The 15899-nt window shown below is 37.8% G+C and overlaps 1 pseudogene across 1 annotated transcript in view; it reads left to right on the top strand.

The window, feature by feature from the left end:
* The first annotated feature begins 988 nt into the window (after positions 1–988).
* The window catches only part of LOC309598738 (ATP-dependent translocase ABCB1-like), a 42895-nt pseudogene continuing 27984 nt past the window's right edge, over positions 989–15899 (top strand). Inside the window, exons 1-6 of the transcript in view lie at positions 989–1007; positions 6924–7017; positions 10106–10297; positions 10651–10822; positions 12078–12202; positions 15317–15493. The product of the transcript in view is annotated as an ATP-dependent translocase ABCB1-like (transcript). The remainder of the gene's footprint in view (positions 1008–6923; positions 7018–10105; positions 10298–10650; positions 10823–12077; positions 12203–15316; positions 15494–15899) is intronic.

The raw sequence follows: 15899 nt of genomic DNA on the forward strand, positions 1-15899 counted from the left end.
AGTCTTTATGAGCATTTGTCATTAAGTATATGACTTTCTGCAAATGCACTCCATCTTCTGGGCACAAGCTGTTCAAACGGGACCACACTGACTCTCATTCAGTTTGAACATGGATGGCTGAACAGTGATAACAAGAGCACCTTCCCTTGAACAGCTTATGGTGGGTTCATGGCCCAGTGTGGTGGTCTGCTCCAGGAAATGGTGCTTTTTCGGTCATCCTGATTACTTGTGAACCTTACAAAGAATAATTAAATATGAACAAAGTGACTTCCTTTGAGAGGCGTTAAGAGGAGACTTCTCAGATGCTTTCAAGAGTGACAGTGATAAAACAGGCTCTTCAAAACTATTCATTTCTGGAGGCAGTGTGCACATAGTCCTTCATAGACCTAGCAGGCTCCAAGGGGGCTGCAAAAGGCTGGCAGGTACCAGTTTTTGAAAGCTTTTCTTTAGAGTTTTATGTAAATTAAGCAAAGTCCAACCTCGCTTCTTGGTCTTAACAAACATAGTCCTACTGACTGTTGAATAACCTTCCAGAACAGGTGAAAACCGATTAAGATCACCCCCCTAGTAAGTCAGCACATTTATTTTGTCTGAGGCAGATTATCAATGTTCAATACTGAGTATTTAAAACCAAGCAAAAATACCAGTGAAATTTCATTCTACTTTAAAATATATTTTACTGTTTATTTTGTATTAATCATGATGGTAAACTGCAGAAATTTTCATGCTTTGAAATAACATATTACCAAGGATTATGCAGAGGACACCACTGTGGGTCCTGCTTAAAAACTGAAGGCAAGCTGGTTTCAAACAGCACATCAGGATATAGGTTTTCAGATTATTCGCTTTGCATTCTCTCCGTTGTACATTACTGGTAGTTTTTCCTGAGGTAAGTTGTTTCTCAAACAGACTAAAATGCATTCTGAAGATGAAATAAAGTCTTACAGAAATGCAAAGGCTGATAATATTGCTGTATCGTATCAGGGTTATGGATCTGATGGCAAATGGTAAGTATAGCAGTTAATTTAAAAATATTCCCATGAAAAATTGGACCAGATGATCTTTGGAGGTTCCTTCCAACCTGAGCTGTTCTATGATTTTATTCTACTAATGTTTTACCTTTAACTGGATAGGCTTAAATTTTACTGGTAAACAATACAAGAATAATCACAGTTTTCCTTTTTTGGAAAAGTCTTTGATATGCATTATTCTCTTCAGACAGTACAAACACAGATATAAAAATGTATCAATATCTGTATCGAAATATGGACAAATAAATCTAAATATAGATAAATTATTAACAGATAAATCCAGCTGAACCCCGCACGTCAGGGGAAGCCTGTCTGAGGAACAGAAAGCCTTGCTTGTACCTTGATGCTATGATTGAGAGTTTCTATTGGGGTTATTGAAAATTTCGAAGCTTCACTCATTCTTTTGCAAAAAGATAGTGACAGCTGTATCTATCCTCTTCTGTTAAAAGGCTGATCCAAAATACTGAGAGAGCTGAAGTCAGAGTAGTGAAAGGACAGCTAAGTTACACGCTTCCCCAGGTTCTCTGACGGAAGTGTAACTTTTTTATTCGAATGGAGGGCCAGTTGGGGTCAGAGGTCCTGCACGCTCTCCTCTCTACCTCTTTCATGTTTCAAAAAAAGAAAACTGGGAAGTATGGTAATTTATCATTTTAGTGTTCATCAACTTGCAGTCTCTGGCCTGTCAGAATAAAGCTTACTGCTATCACTGCTAGTTATACTGTACCAAAAAGCTGTGAAAATGTCAGGTAAAAATAAAATATCTCATGTTTTCTCTTTGAAAAAAGAACACACCCACAACCAAACCCCTTATTTCCCTCTGCAAACGAGACAGACTTTAATAACATTCTCAGAGCCTGGCATATTTTGGAAGAAGAGAAATGAATACAAAATTGTATCATATTTTAGAGTATCCAGTGAAAGTCTGATGAGTGCATCAGTGAAAGTCTGATTGAACAAGATGCCTATTTATATTAAAGATTACACTGCCCATTTTACCAAGCATGTTGCCTTACAGTCATTGCTGGGAGTGCCCAAGCTAGAAAAATACAGTTTAATCTCAAAGTGGCAACTATGAACAGAACAGTTTATTTTATCTCTGTCTAGGCAAAGACTGATTATTGTCACTTTTCAATATAAGTTGGTACTGCTCATAATGGCAATGCAATGAATACAGGTTTAGTACCAAAAAATCCCAATTTCAAAGCCCCAAGGTTTTCGCTATAATAGAGTCAGCTTAAGTTCAGTGCTTTAACTAACATCTTTTCAAGTGGAAACCTTCAGTATGAACCTTTGAATTTTTCAAGTGGAAGCAAAACTTCTACATCATTTTAATACTGTCTGTTTGACGCAGATCATCTTCCAACCCCACAAGCCACGTTAATAACTCACAGGATATCTTGTGATAGGACAGGGCACCGCTCTGCAAACTCACAGTGATTTTTCTGAAATTCCACCTGTTCATTTTTTCTTTCTAGTACAAGCCTTCTGACCATCACAAAGCATTGCATTCTTTCTGCCATCACCTCCACCATCTCCAAGTTTGTTTCATTTTCCCCTCTTTGCAGTCCACTTCTCATTTTAATAGCCTCGTTTCTTCCAAGTTCAATTCTGTAGGTTGAATCTTCTGATTACAAGGACCAGTCTGCCCGACTGCAGTCTAATGATCTGAAATCAAAGTACTTTGCTATGAGAGGTCTTTGACAGACAATTGGCAGTAATGTTAGATTAGCCCACCCGCTTAGTTTTCCAAAGCTACTGAAAAATATGGCCAATAGCTACCACTAGGCCCTAGCCTAGACTAGAAAGGCTAGACAGACAGCTTTAATCATCAAAGAACTTCCCATTCTCTTCTTTAGGAAGAAAAAGTGGAATGTAGATAGGAGGACACTAGCAAAGTTTGCAAGAGGACTCTTGCTACATTATCAAAGTCCCACTGTATATTTAGCTACAGCCATTCTTAATACTTTTTCATGGGAGTTGTAATTTTAAATGAGTCTCACATAGGTAGCTTGTAACCTACAGCTAGGCTGTATGGGTTTTTTTTTCCCAAATAGACTCTGCATTAACACAAAACCAAACCAGAAGACTTCTTGAAAATATTTCTGACAGTGTTCAGAGAAATACACTGAGATAACATTAGAAGTTCTTGTTTTACATTCCTGTATCTCCTCCTTGCATGTGAACAAAATTAAGAGTCAGTAGTTGTATTAATAATGCATTAGGCTTGCTTTGATGTTTTAAGTGCTCTTCCTGCTTAAAATACAATCATATTTTTTAGCAGTGGGGACAAGAAGAAACCTGAGAAACTGAATATGATCAGCCTGTCTACAGTGGTAAGTTTCATGCTATTTGTGAGTTTAGCAATCCCAATCTACCATAATGTTTAAAATTTATTATTTTTATATATGTATCTCTACCCATGTTGCAGAGCTATGCTAGAGGCACTCCACTGTTTGTGGTATAGAGTACTCAGAGATCTGCAATGGGAAGGGAAAATGGAGGAGAAAGGAAAGAAAAAGCAGACACAGGAGATGGAGTAAGCTAGCTTAAAATGCTGGAGGTTTTTATTGTCACAGCTACGTCCAACAGATGCTGACATAGGTCTATTAACAGATGGGTAGGAAGAGGGATGTAATACAGACCTGAAACATGCTTGGAGACACAGAAAGAAAGAAAAGGAAAATCCCCAGCATAACGGTAGCATATGCCAGAAAATTCATCTCCCACACTAGCTATACTTTCATAAGCACCTGGCATCACTGCCTAATGGAATACTCTTTAAAAGGCATTGTCAGAAACAAGGAAATCTTAGCTTCTATTTTCAAGTTTTTCTTTTGCAATTGATTCTAATTTATCAGTACTATACTAATTACTAACTAGTGTCTTCTCAGCCACTCTCCCACCCAAATTCATATCCAGAAAACAACAGGAGAGAGTCACAGCAGATTTTACAGGACAATTGCATTCATTTTTAAGCAGGTAATTTGGAAGCACACAGTTTTAATTTTCTTCTTTTATATGCAGGCCACAATATTTTTGCATTTTACATAGTTAGAGCAATCATAGATACAGAGGACCTCAGGAAGTCCTCTGGCCAATGTCCCTCTCAAAGTCAAGCTAAACAACAAAGTTAGAGCAGGTTGCTCAGAGCCTTGTCCAGACAAGTCTGGAAAATCTCCAGGAGCTGTAGTTCCACAGCCTCTCTAGGCACCTGTTCCAAGGCTTGACCACAATTATCTGAAGAAGTTTTCATAACATACTATAAGAATTTCTCTTATTACATCTTTGGTTACCTGCCCTCTTGAGGACTTAAAGCGAAACTGCACAGGAGCTATTTGAATTAGCTTGTTCAGTCTCCTTGATAACCATATTAAGATTTAACAGAGTAATTCAATTTCATGCTTAACTAGTAGCAGACTTGGGATTTATTCAGGTTTAAGTCAAGCCTGAGTCTAACAGAATCTGAGGTGGCTTTAGGGATTTTTTTTTTTTTTTTTTTTTTTTTTTTGGTAAGTGAAAAGATTTCTCTAGTCTCCCAAATACCTATGGAAAACCAATGCCTCTTTACCTCCTGAAGGATAACTCATTTGAAACAAAACTTCTTCCTGCAGAGGAAGCAAGAGAAAACTACTACTGCACAATATAGGAGCGATGACAACTGGCATTACACTCTCCGTATTCCCCCTGCTAGCACTGCATTCAGCAGCGCTCCCATCTTCCTCCCCATTTTCTGAAAACCTGTGGGAAACTAGTGGTAAAAATTCACACATAGGACAAAAGAAAAACACACATTGGTAACTCCTCCTTCCCCACACAGAGGACAAGAAGCACTAAACTGCTCCAACTCACCTGAAAGACCAGGGCAACTCCGTTCAGTCAACAGCCACAGCAAAACCCAAAGGTGCACACCGTGGACCCTACCTACATGCCAAAAAGCACAGTTTCCTTCACTTAAGGGATTATTTCACAGCCATGCCTTTCAGACCATCACTATGGGCTGGGGAAGGAAAACCCATTGATCCTCTCTTTTTCTTGGTTGGGGTGCCTCTGGAAATCACATCCCTGGACCGGTCTGAGCACTTGCACTTATTTTCTGGCAGCAGGGCCAGACATGTCATGCTCAAACTGGTGTCTCCTAGGACTACCCTAGGCTGGCACACTGACGCGGGTCCCCCACCACTAAACCATGTCCCTAAGCAGCACATCTACACGTCTTTTAAATACCCAGTTATTAAAAAAAAATCAGGTGCAATAAATATATAACTCAGCACAAAAGTTCTTAGATGTTTCAATATTTACTAACTGCTCTGTATTGTAGGATATTAAAAGTGACCCAAAGACTATGATTATAGGTCCACTTACTTGAACACACATACACACAAAAAAGGCTCCTAATACAAGCCTACTTCTGTTATTTGAAGAAGAAATCTTCTCATTTAAACACAAGTTTTCTTTCACTAAAGAAAACTTTCTCTTCTTCCCCCTAGAGTAGAGAAAGTTCTTCCAAGGAATGCACATTTATTCCACTTGTGTGACTTAAATGTAAAATTCTGATCTTGAGTTATAAAAGAACGTAGGTCTTAGAGAAATATTTTAGGAGGTAAAAGAAGATGAGCCTGTGTTGCATGACTTTATTTCTCCTGAGATTAGCAAATGACTCTCAGACTGATAGAAAAATGAGATTATCAGAAAAACTGTTTTTCTGCTGCTGAGTTTGAGCATAGAAATTATCAGACTTCAAAAAGACGCACCAGACAGTCCCTTTTGTCCAAATATCATCACCTTTTTCCTTTTCTTCTAAACCAGTGGGAGCCTTGCTCACGTTACCTCCGTGCTATTTCCCACAACTTCTCCAACACCACTTTGTTCCTTTACAGAGAAGTAGACAAGGTACAGAGGGCAAAGAGCTGAACCCTATATTCATACAGTTGCATGGTTCAGCCAAATGCTCCTCATTAAAGAGCATTATGCTTATTTTAATCACCTAACTTACTTGTCAAGCATTGATTTCAAAAGGAGTTAATCACTGCCTCTGAATATTTGGACAAGAATCACTATTACTGGTGCACAGACATGTAATGATATTCCTCAAAGCATCCCTAAAAGAGTCAAACTCTTAAGTGTTGCCACCTCTGTCTCATCATTTGATTTCTACAGAGCAGTTTGTGCACTGGAAAACTAATCTAGGTGTAAATCAAATGTAAATATAAAGTGCAGTATCTAATTCTGAAAAGTTGTTGCAATCACTTCTTACTGCAGAGCCAAACCAGAACAAGGCACATTTATTCTGAAATTAAAGTGCAATACGCACATTCCAGAATTGCTCATGACTGATTAGCTTCACATGTAGATGAATCCTTATACAATTTAATTACACCTTTAACCTCTGGCAACAAGAATTAAACAAAAATGTGACCCCTGTACAATTGGAAGGAAACACCTACTACCATATTCATAAATTTTCTGAACTTTACTTACTTATGAACCTACATTTGTCCTACTTCACAACGCTATTAAATAAGGTGAGTGTTCTAGCTCCAGTGTATTGTTTTTATGAATATTCATAAAATCAGCACACATACCAGAGAAAATACTGTATTTGAAATGTGGAATTCAGGCTAGTGGTTGTAGAGTAGCTGAATTTAACTGTCTTTTCAACTGTTTATTATCTTACAGGTAGAATGTTCACTTCTGGCTTCAGAAAATGCTTTGTAATATGTGTTGCATAGCAGCAGTTCCCTTAAACATGATTAGGGGCTAGGTAGGGTGCTAGGTAGCTGACTGCTCTTAATCTTCATTCAGCATTGTTGGGATAGGAGTTTACAGAAGGAAATTATTATCATGTGATTTAATAAAAATAATCAACAAGATTTTCTTTATTTTTTTCTTTAGCAAATTTTTCTTTATTGAACCATATGTCAGTGAACTTTTCTATAGAAGTTTTTTCTTATGCTCTGATGGAAGAGTTGGAGGAAGAAATGACCAGGTAATAGGAAAATTGTCATTCACTTCATGGCTATTCTTTCTCTGTAATAGAGATCTCAAGCAATTGTCCTCTAAAGATTATTCTAATATTTAGCCCACGATTAATCTTGCTATAAATATTTAATGCAACTGAAGGAATTCAGGTTTTGTTATGGCTTTAGGCTAATGCCATTGTATGAGTCAGAGGCATCTTATATTTTCCCACTCTAATCGCAATCTGCGCCAGATGGCTCCAGCAAACTTACAACCTTTCTGCCAGAAGCTCCGGAGGAGGGTTATTCCTCCTCTTCTTGTGTGTCAGGATAGCTCGTTCTCCTCCCATGCCAGTTCTCATGCCTTTCTCTCAATATGTGCTCCTGCTCTTGCTCTTCCTCCTTGCCCACATCCTTCCCTCCTCGTCCTCCCCTTGCACTCTCCGGCTCCCATTTTGCCACCAGCCCTGCCTGCCTGGCAAGCTAGCTTCTCCTCTTCCTGCCACAACTTTCCTGTTCACAGTTTTTCCTTTTCTCTGCTGCTTTCCTACCTCTCTCCATAGGTAACCACCATAAAAGAATAAGGCACAGTCCAATGCATGAATGGTGGCCACTCACCTGGTCCTGAGGGAGGAGGTCCTGGGAGTTGAACAAGTGCTGTGCCAGCTCTGCAAGGGTTTTACAGAGATTCCCCATTTCTTGCTCTTTGGCTTTCTCATTTTCATCAAAACCACAAATGTTTTCACTGATGGCTAACAAATTCCCTAAAATGTTGGAACTGATCACATGCAAAGCCCCCAGACTACGTTGTGTTCTCCGTAATTAAATGACACCAAATCAGTTAGCAAAGACAACTAATTACTTACAAACTCTGAACCATGTTTTTTCTATTAGCTTATAAACTACTTAAAAAAGACAGTACATAGGAGACACTAGCAGCTGTATGAAAACTGTGGATACTGTTTTTACATAACTCCATCAGCTAGTGAAGTTTGGATCCAGTTTTATGAAAGAAAGTGAAATGAAGTTTCTTGTAATTCAGAGAACCTACTCCCTTTCTTCCTCACCAGTGCAAAACCCTCAACATCAAAAGCTCATGATAACTTCTTAGGCAAGCCATTTACTCACTCCATGTTCTTACTGCACAGGATCGCACGTTAAAAATTTGCTGATAATAAGTGAAATTCTGAAAGACATCCCTTAAAGACAAACACCTTGTACTCTACCAGAAATAAACCAAAATGAGACAATTATGAAGTCATGCATGATGGAGTTTCCATGAAATTTCCAGGTTTTCAGTTTTTGTTTAGTCTTTGCCACTACAAACAGAGGAATAACCATCCAAAGGGCACCCAAGTAATAGTAATGATTGCCATTGGGAAGGTAAATCAAGTACTCCTTGGTACCCTTTCCTTCTATAAGGACAAAGAACAGACAGTGAAGTTGAGAGACATCAAATTTAAAAGTGGTAAAATAAATACTTTTTATATGCCCAAAAAATCTGCAGAGCTCATAGCTAAAAAATATAAATTAGGCCAAGAACTTACTATGGTCATGTATTTTTAACATTTTCTGATCTGATGAAATTGAAATAGGGACTGAGATGGAACAGTTGGTCCGATTACACTATCTCACTGACAAGCTGTTTCATGTTAGTCTAATAATGTTTTTTCACAGTTTTCTAAGGTATTAAGCACCAGTTATTTTCGGAGACAGGCTATGGGGACACGTGGTGTCATCGTCCGAGGAGTTTGCAGGTTTGTGGTTGGAGGGGGGGGTGTTCCTTTTTTTCTCTCTCTTTACCTATACCCTATCTCTTCTTTTGTCATCTTTTGCCCTTTTCAGGTTTTCCTTCTGTTTCTACTTTTTTTAAGTCCTAGTTCCTCTTTCTTCATGCCCCTTTCTGAAATGGAAAGAAAACCCTAGTCTGTTTGTTCAACCTCAGAAAAGGGTATTTGTTTTGTAAGCAAGCCAGGATGGCCTGCTCCTTGAAGGGAGCATGAAATCACAGATGGCAAATTCTACTCTTGTTGCACAAACCCCACTGCGTAGGATAAACATTAAGAATTATTGATATAAAAATTATGCAGCTCAATTCTGGAACTGGTATCTAAACATAAACATTGGGTATATTTGTCATGCAAAAAAGCTGGCAAAATCAGAGCTATACCTTTCTTAACAATTGTCATCGAACAAATAATTCACATATTGTCATATATTTTTATTTTCCAATTAATTGTTACTAATGATGTTATAAAATAACCATAATTAATAGGGATTTTGAACCAAAATTAAATTCATTCCATTGTGGTTTAGTATAAGCTACACATTTGAACAAATGCATAAATGCTGTTTTTTCCCCAGTTTTGCTGGTTTTTGTATGTTTTCTATTATGCTGGCAATGATTAAGAACAACATTCAGCTACTCATTTAATTTTAAGTTATTCATTAATGTACTAATATTTTTCAGTTTCAATATGATATAATTTGTTTAATTGCGGTCATGAATAAAATATCTTTGGCATTCATTTGTAACAAAAGCACTTAGAATAACTTTCCTTATTGCTTTTTCTTTTTTTTTTTTTTTTGTATGTATGGAGCCTTATTTTGTTGTAATTCCATGAATAGTACCTAGACTTTTTTTTTTTTATTTTTCCCTAGGAATGTACACATTTTTTAAAACTAAACTAACATTTCTCAGATGACTAAACAAAACAGTTAAATGATGATAGCATGCAAACAATTAAAATTCAATGTCTCTGTCTTTACTTCATTAAACTAAAGTGGGTATCCTGGAAGATAACTGACTTTTGTTTTTATGCCATTTAAGTATTTTTAAAATTCCTGTCTTAAATTTCATTCGTTGTAGAAAGTGTTTCTAAGAATAAATATGTCATTATAAGCTTCATTTTTTTAATCTATGTCTTCATGGACTTTGAGCCACTACTTTTTAAGTTAAAATTTTTGTGTTATGTTGTGGAAGTTAGCAAAAGATAACAACTGAAATTTGATTCTGGAAGAACTTAAAAAATATTCATTATATTGGAAAAAGAAATGGCAGCTATCCCTGTTTGGAGTAGAATTAATTCAGTTTCCAATCCTTTTGTTTCCTTTCAGATATGCATATTATTACTCTAGAACAGGAGCTGGTGTTCTTTTTGCTGCCTACATTCAGGTTTCATTTTGGACACTGACTGCTGGCTAGCAAATAAAAAGAATCAGACAAGGATTTTTTCACACTGTAATGAGACAGGAGATTGGATGATTTGATGTAAATTATGTGGGAAAACTCAACAGTAGACTTGTGGAGTAAGTATTAAATATCAGTTAATTGCCAACTGAGTATTAATTCTAATTATTGAAAATCAGTTGTAATACTTCCCTCAGAGCAATGTTATTTTATCTTATTATACGTCTCTGTAAGTTATACCGTTGTTTATACAGATCCTGACATGTGTATGGATCATTTATACAGATCCTGAGGAACAGAGATGCTGGCGAACGCTGCTCCATGCCCTCTGTGGCTGCAAACTTGTAGCTGTGTTGAATTGCAGGTGTTAGAAACATGATGGAGCACTGACAAAGTGAACTGTATCCAAAGAGGTCATTTCTGTCTTTTCCGCACTTTCTTATATGTTTGGATATAATTTGGTTTTTTTCAGTGATATGTCCAAGATTAATGAAGGCATAGGGGAAAAAATGGCAATGTTCTTTCAGGCAGTGGCTGCCTTTTTCACTGGATTTATAGTTGGCTTCACAAAAGGTTGGAAATTAACACTTGTGACCCTGGCACTCAGTCCTGTTCTGGGATTCTCATCAGCTCTCTGGGCAAAGGTAGGCAAAAAGCGTGAGTTTTCAATAAACCGGTAAGCTATATCTTCTATCATCCCATTTGGTATTTTTAAGACTTGGAAATGCAATCTGTCTGTTAGTGAATTTAGATCCTGCTCACATGGAGGAAGGTGTGAATAGGTGCATGATGACACTGGTACAGCTGAAGACGTGCAGTCCCTCCACCATGGACACAGCTATCCTCCTGCAAAGTTTATGTAAGTATAACATACCCTCGTATGAAAGGGTAAATAAGTAGTACCTTTGCCTTCTTCACTGGACTCCAGGGCAATTACACCAAAATAACTGAATATCATCGGTGAAAATAAATAAATAAAGAAATGAAGTAAAATGGCACCGCTGAGGTCATCGCACGTAACTGACAGTAAGTTCTGGCATGAACCTGCAGCAAACCAGGTTTCCTGTGATAAGGCCCATCTGTGGGCTCTGAGCCCAAGGCAAGGAGGGCATTAGCCCCCGGGGACAGCACAAGGACACAGGCAGACACGGCCCAGCAGCCAGCACACCCTGAACTCTGCTCCAGATCGTCCCTTTGCCATTGGCTTTGCTCCCAATAACTTACTGAAAACAGCACGCGAGAAGTGAATGCAGACCTCACTGAGAGAGAAATAAACTTCATCTATAGAAATACAATTGCTGTTGGCTAGGACTTTCAAAGGGGCATCAGGGTGTTGAGTACCAACTGGCTACTGAGTTTCAGTGACACTGGCCAGCCTTGCCCTTTCAGCTGAGAGGAAAATCCCAACCCTATTTAAAATGTGCAGTCCCTAATACTTCATAGTACGAGTACTCTGCTGTAACTTCCTTGCAGCCTACCGTGTGTTGGGAGGATGAACGTTCCCGTGCTTGTCGGGCAACTAATTGTCCTGACGCAAACCAGAACTGCCTGACAGTGGTGGTGCAAGTATTTCTAAGTGTAAGGGGTCTTAGTCAGCTCCTCTGGCTTTCCAAAATGATGAAAGTATAGAAGAACTAAAAATCCAACCTCATTTTTTGGCAGCAGATAACATGCATTTTTCTAGTTAATATATTTTATGCAATGCAAACATTGTCATGATGCCCTTCAAATTTCTGCCTGGGAAGTCAAATGTGGATTCTTTTATAAATCTTTATAATAAAACAAAGTAGATAGGAAATTCAGTACAATAAATTAAGAATTCTTAGACATCAGAACAACACTTGAACTCATTCTGGTTTTGTTTGAACGGGAGAGTTAAAATATTTTGCTTCTACACAGATAATTTCCGCATTCACGAACAAAGAGCTCACTGCATATGCAAGAGCAGGAGCTGTTGCAGAGGAAGTTCTGGCAGCAATTCGAACTGTGGTAGCATTTGGAGGACAGAGAAAAGAAATTGAAAGGTGAGAATCAAGTTTCCATATGTTGGCTGTTTTTATAATAGTGACTAAAGAGATTTTGAAGTTTTTTTATATCTTTGCTGCTGATTTTTTTTCTTTTCTCTGCTTTTTTTATTAGCTTCAAAAAGCATCCTAAAACACGCAGAGATGCAGTCCTTTTCCCAAAGAGAATATGGTCTTACAGCCCTCATAAACCCAGTAAGAGTTGTAAGCAAAAAAGATAGGCACGTGGCAAAAAAAGACAAGTATAATACTAAGGTCACAAACAAATGCATGCACATGTATTTATTTGTATTCTACTATGGAACTTCATTCTTGCCATCTTTTTGATCTTTTATCTAAAGATAACCAGCATGACCACAAATACTGGCAGGAGTTTTTCAGACTCAAAGTTCAATAACAACTGTGTCATCCACAGAAAACACACACCATCCCCTGACCTGCTTCTCCCTTTACACTCCATCCGCCCCTGCTGCCTGGCTCAGGCAGCTGAAAGAATTCCTTTGGGTATCTACTCCTCACTTCCCAGTTCACCCCAGCATCTTTCTTTGGTTGCCCAGTGCTGTTCATCACCCTCATACCTCTCATCACCTCTTTTGCCTACTCATCCCTAAAGCACTGTTTGCCAGCCGCTTCCTGCCAGGAGTGAGCTAATGTGATGTAGGTCTTTCCTCATGACCCAGAAGTGGGAAGGACCTCCCCTGTTACTGGGACCAGGTCCTGCTGTTACAGTAAACAAATGTATCATCTAATTCCCTTGCTAATAAGTGTAAAAGCTCCATCCTAAAACCAGGTAGTCTTTTTAACTCTGCTGCTGCAGGGAGGCTATTCTACTGCTTGACTGTCTGAAGACCGGACATCTCTTTCCAATAAAGTGTATGCATAGTTCCTATATATTAATTTGTTACTGTACCAGCACTGAACATTTGCTTTAGTAGTTCCCTCCCATGGGTTTACTCGCCTGTGCTGTTTATAGAAATAAATCATAGACTATCTCAGGTGGCATCTTGCTAGGACAACCAAATTAAGTTCTTTTAGTTTTCTCGTACAGTATAGGTTTGCCATTTCACTGGTTGTCTTTTATTTTACATAATTATAGTTCATCTACTTCTCTTATTACTACCCTCCAACATAATGTATCTAATTCTGTAAGACATTTTGGTATTCTTTTGTCCTGGTCCTCTCACTGGCCCTCTGTACTGATCCTCTTAGTTTTGTACCATCAGCAAATTTCATTATCCTGAGTATTGTTTGCATGCCCAGGTCACTAAAATAAGTAAAAACAATAAATCCCAAGACTGACTGAAAAATTCATGTTGTCAGCTCCCTTGGGTATTATAACTCCCCACTGAACACCACTGTCTTGCTTCAAACAGCTCCTTACCTTACCACTCTTTCATTACTTCAAAACTATTGTTTAATTGATAATTTATCCTATGGCTTTAGGATAAATTGGCATTAGGTGGCATTAATGAAGTCCCAATGGATTAGTTTTACTGTGTCACACCTCTCTAGAAAAGACAGTATTAAAGAAAAGTAACTGGGTTAATTCTTCGCTCTCATAACCCATGACACATTTAATTTCTTGTCATTTTGTATGATTTTATTTTATTTCTGTTTATTTCTGATTTTCTTATTTTCTTCAGAATTTGTTTGCAAGATTTATGTGCTGTTTTTGTCAGGCTACAAGCTTGTAATTCCTGAGGTTACCGTTTCTTCTGTAATACTTCAGTCCTGTGGCTCTATCCACAATTTGAAAACAATCACTAAAAGTGCTTACTACTGGACTACTGTTAAGTTTGCCAGTTTCTCCAATACTCTGGAATAAAGAGTCCATGATCACCATAAGAGGTACATTCCTTCCTTACTGCTTTCCCTTTCAGGTCAGATGTGGTAATTAAAATACCCTAATTCACATTGGTCATCCTGCTTTTGGCACCGTACACATTTGTGGGGGTTTCTTGTAGTGCAAGTTGAGGCTGAACTACGGCTTTGGAGCTATCCCCAGTGCAATTATCATCTCAATGCTTTTTAATTTCTAAGACCTGTGAAATGGAAAACCTTTGTTGCAGACCTTTTTTGTATGTGTGCATCTGTAATTACTTTAACTGATTCAACCTGCAATCATTTTATCTTTAATTTTTATCTATAACCAGCTTTATCTTAATAGCCTTAAACTAATTCTAAAAAAATGTCCTTTTGTTTGTTCAGTGACTATTTAAAAAAGAAACTTCTCAGCTATCAGTTCCCAGAGCACATGGGTCACACAGCTATTGCTGCTGTTTGATTCTTTAGTCTGTATTTATGATGCCTCTCATAGTCACACGCTTCTGACTGAATTGTTCTCTCTGTCCATGCCCAAATCCAATCTAGACTATCAGATACAAGCACCATCCCAATAATATCTTTTACATTCATCACCAAAGAGACTGTGACATAAATTGAACCCATTTTCTCCATATCACCATTTCTTCTTTCTTTACAAAGTACTGCAGCACTCATGCGACAGTTATATCATCCTTGTTACCTTTATTTCTGACCCAATACCAGTATTTTTTTTTCTCTTGTTATTGATTCTTCGACTCTTTTAACATTGCTGCACTTTCATTAGTCCTCCTATACATCAGAACTGGTTTTAAAATTGATATGAGTCTCTCCCAAATTTTATACTTTATTCCCTCAGAAAGTTTATCCTTGATCCTAGGCGCCTACTACAAGCTACTCAGATCAAGTCTGCACATTAAGAGGAGACATCTTTCAGCCAGTTCTTCCCATGGCTAGGCACTGCTTACCTTTCTTCATAGCATCAGTAATATTCACTCACAGTTGGAAGATTCCTCTGAAAATCACAAGATTAAAGCTGTTTAACAGGTTGCCACAGCTTTTTCCACTCATCCAGGAATTGTTGCAGATAAAATTGATCAGCTCAGTCTGTCACAACATGAAAGACAGTCAATACATTTTCTTCTACTCTTAGCAAGATCTTTCTCAGGATTGGATTACTGTTTACCAAAATATTTTATATATCTTTGATGTATTTTATGGGAAATTTATGAATATACACAATGAAAGAAAGTATTTTCCTGTATGTTCTGGTTTTTTGTTTTGTTCTTTCAGATACCAAAAAAAAAAAAAAAAGAAGATGCCAAACGCATTGGTATCAAAAAGGCTACTTCAGCCAATATTTCTATGGGTATTGCTTTCTTTTTGATATATGCATCATATGCCTTGGCCTTCTGGTATGGACCCACTTTCATACTCTCCAATGATCATACAATCAGAGAAGTCTTTACAGTAAGTATTCACTAGTAGCTGAACAATGTTTATGAAAAATACTGAACTGATCCTGTATAATCTTATTGGAATACGTGACTTTAAATTTTAAGTGGGGTTGCTTTTCAAACTTTAGCTTTTCAAACCACATGTTTCACTTTTTCACCCCTGCTAACAAAAACAAAATCAGTACAGTTCTGCATACCACTGATATTTCTGTAAGTTGGGTAGCAACATAAAAATCACATACTTCAAAGTCCCTTGTTAAAAACTCAGCTTGGATCAATAATAGTTAGCTGTTAATTTTTTATTCAGTCACACCAGATCTTGGCTAAAGGACTGAGGTATAACTTCTAGGAACCATGATTCATGCCAGGTGGTTGCATTCAGGAGAGAAAGACAGGGCATCAGGTAGCATTCCTTTTGT

Source organism: Platalea leucorodia (assembly GCF_965183815.1).
Source record: "Platalea leucorodia genome assembly, chromosome: 1".
Lineage (NCBI taxonomy): Eukaryota > Metazoa > Chordata > Aves > Pelecaniformes > Threskiornithidae > Platalea > Platalea leucorodia.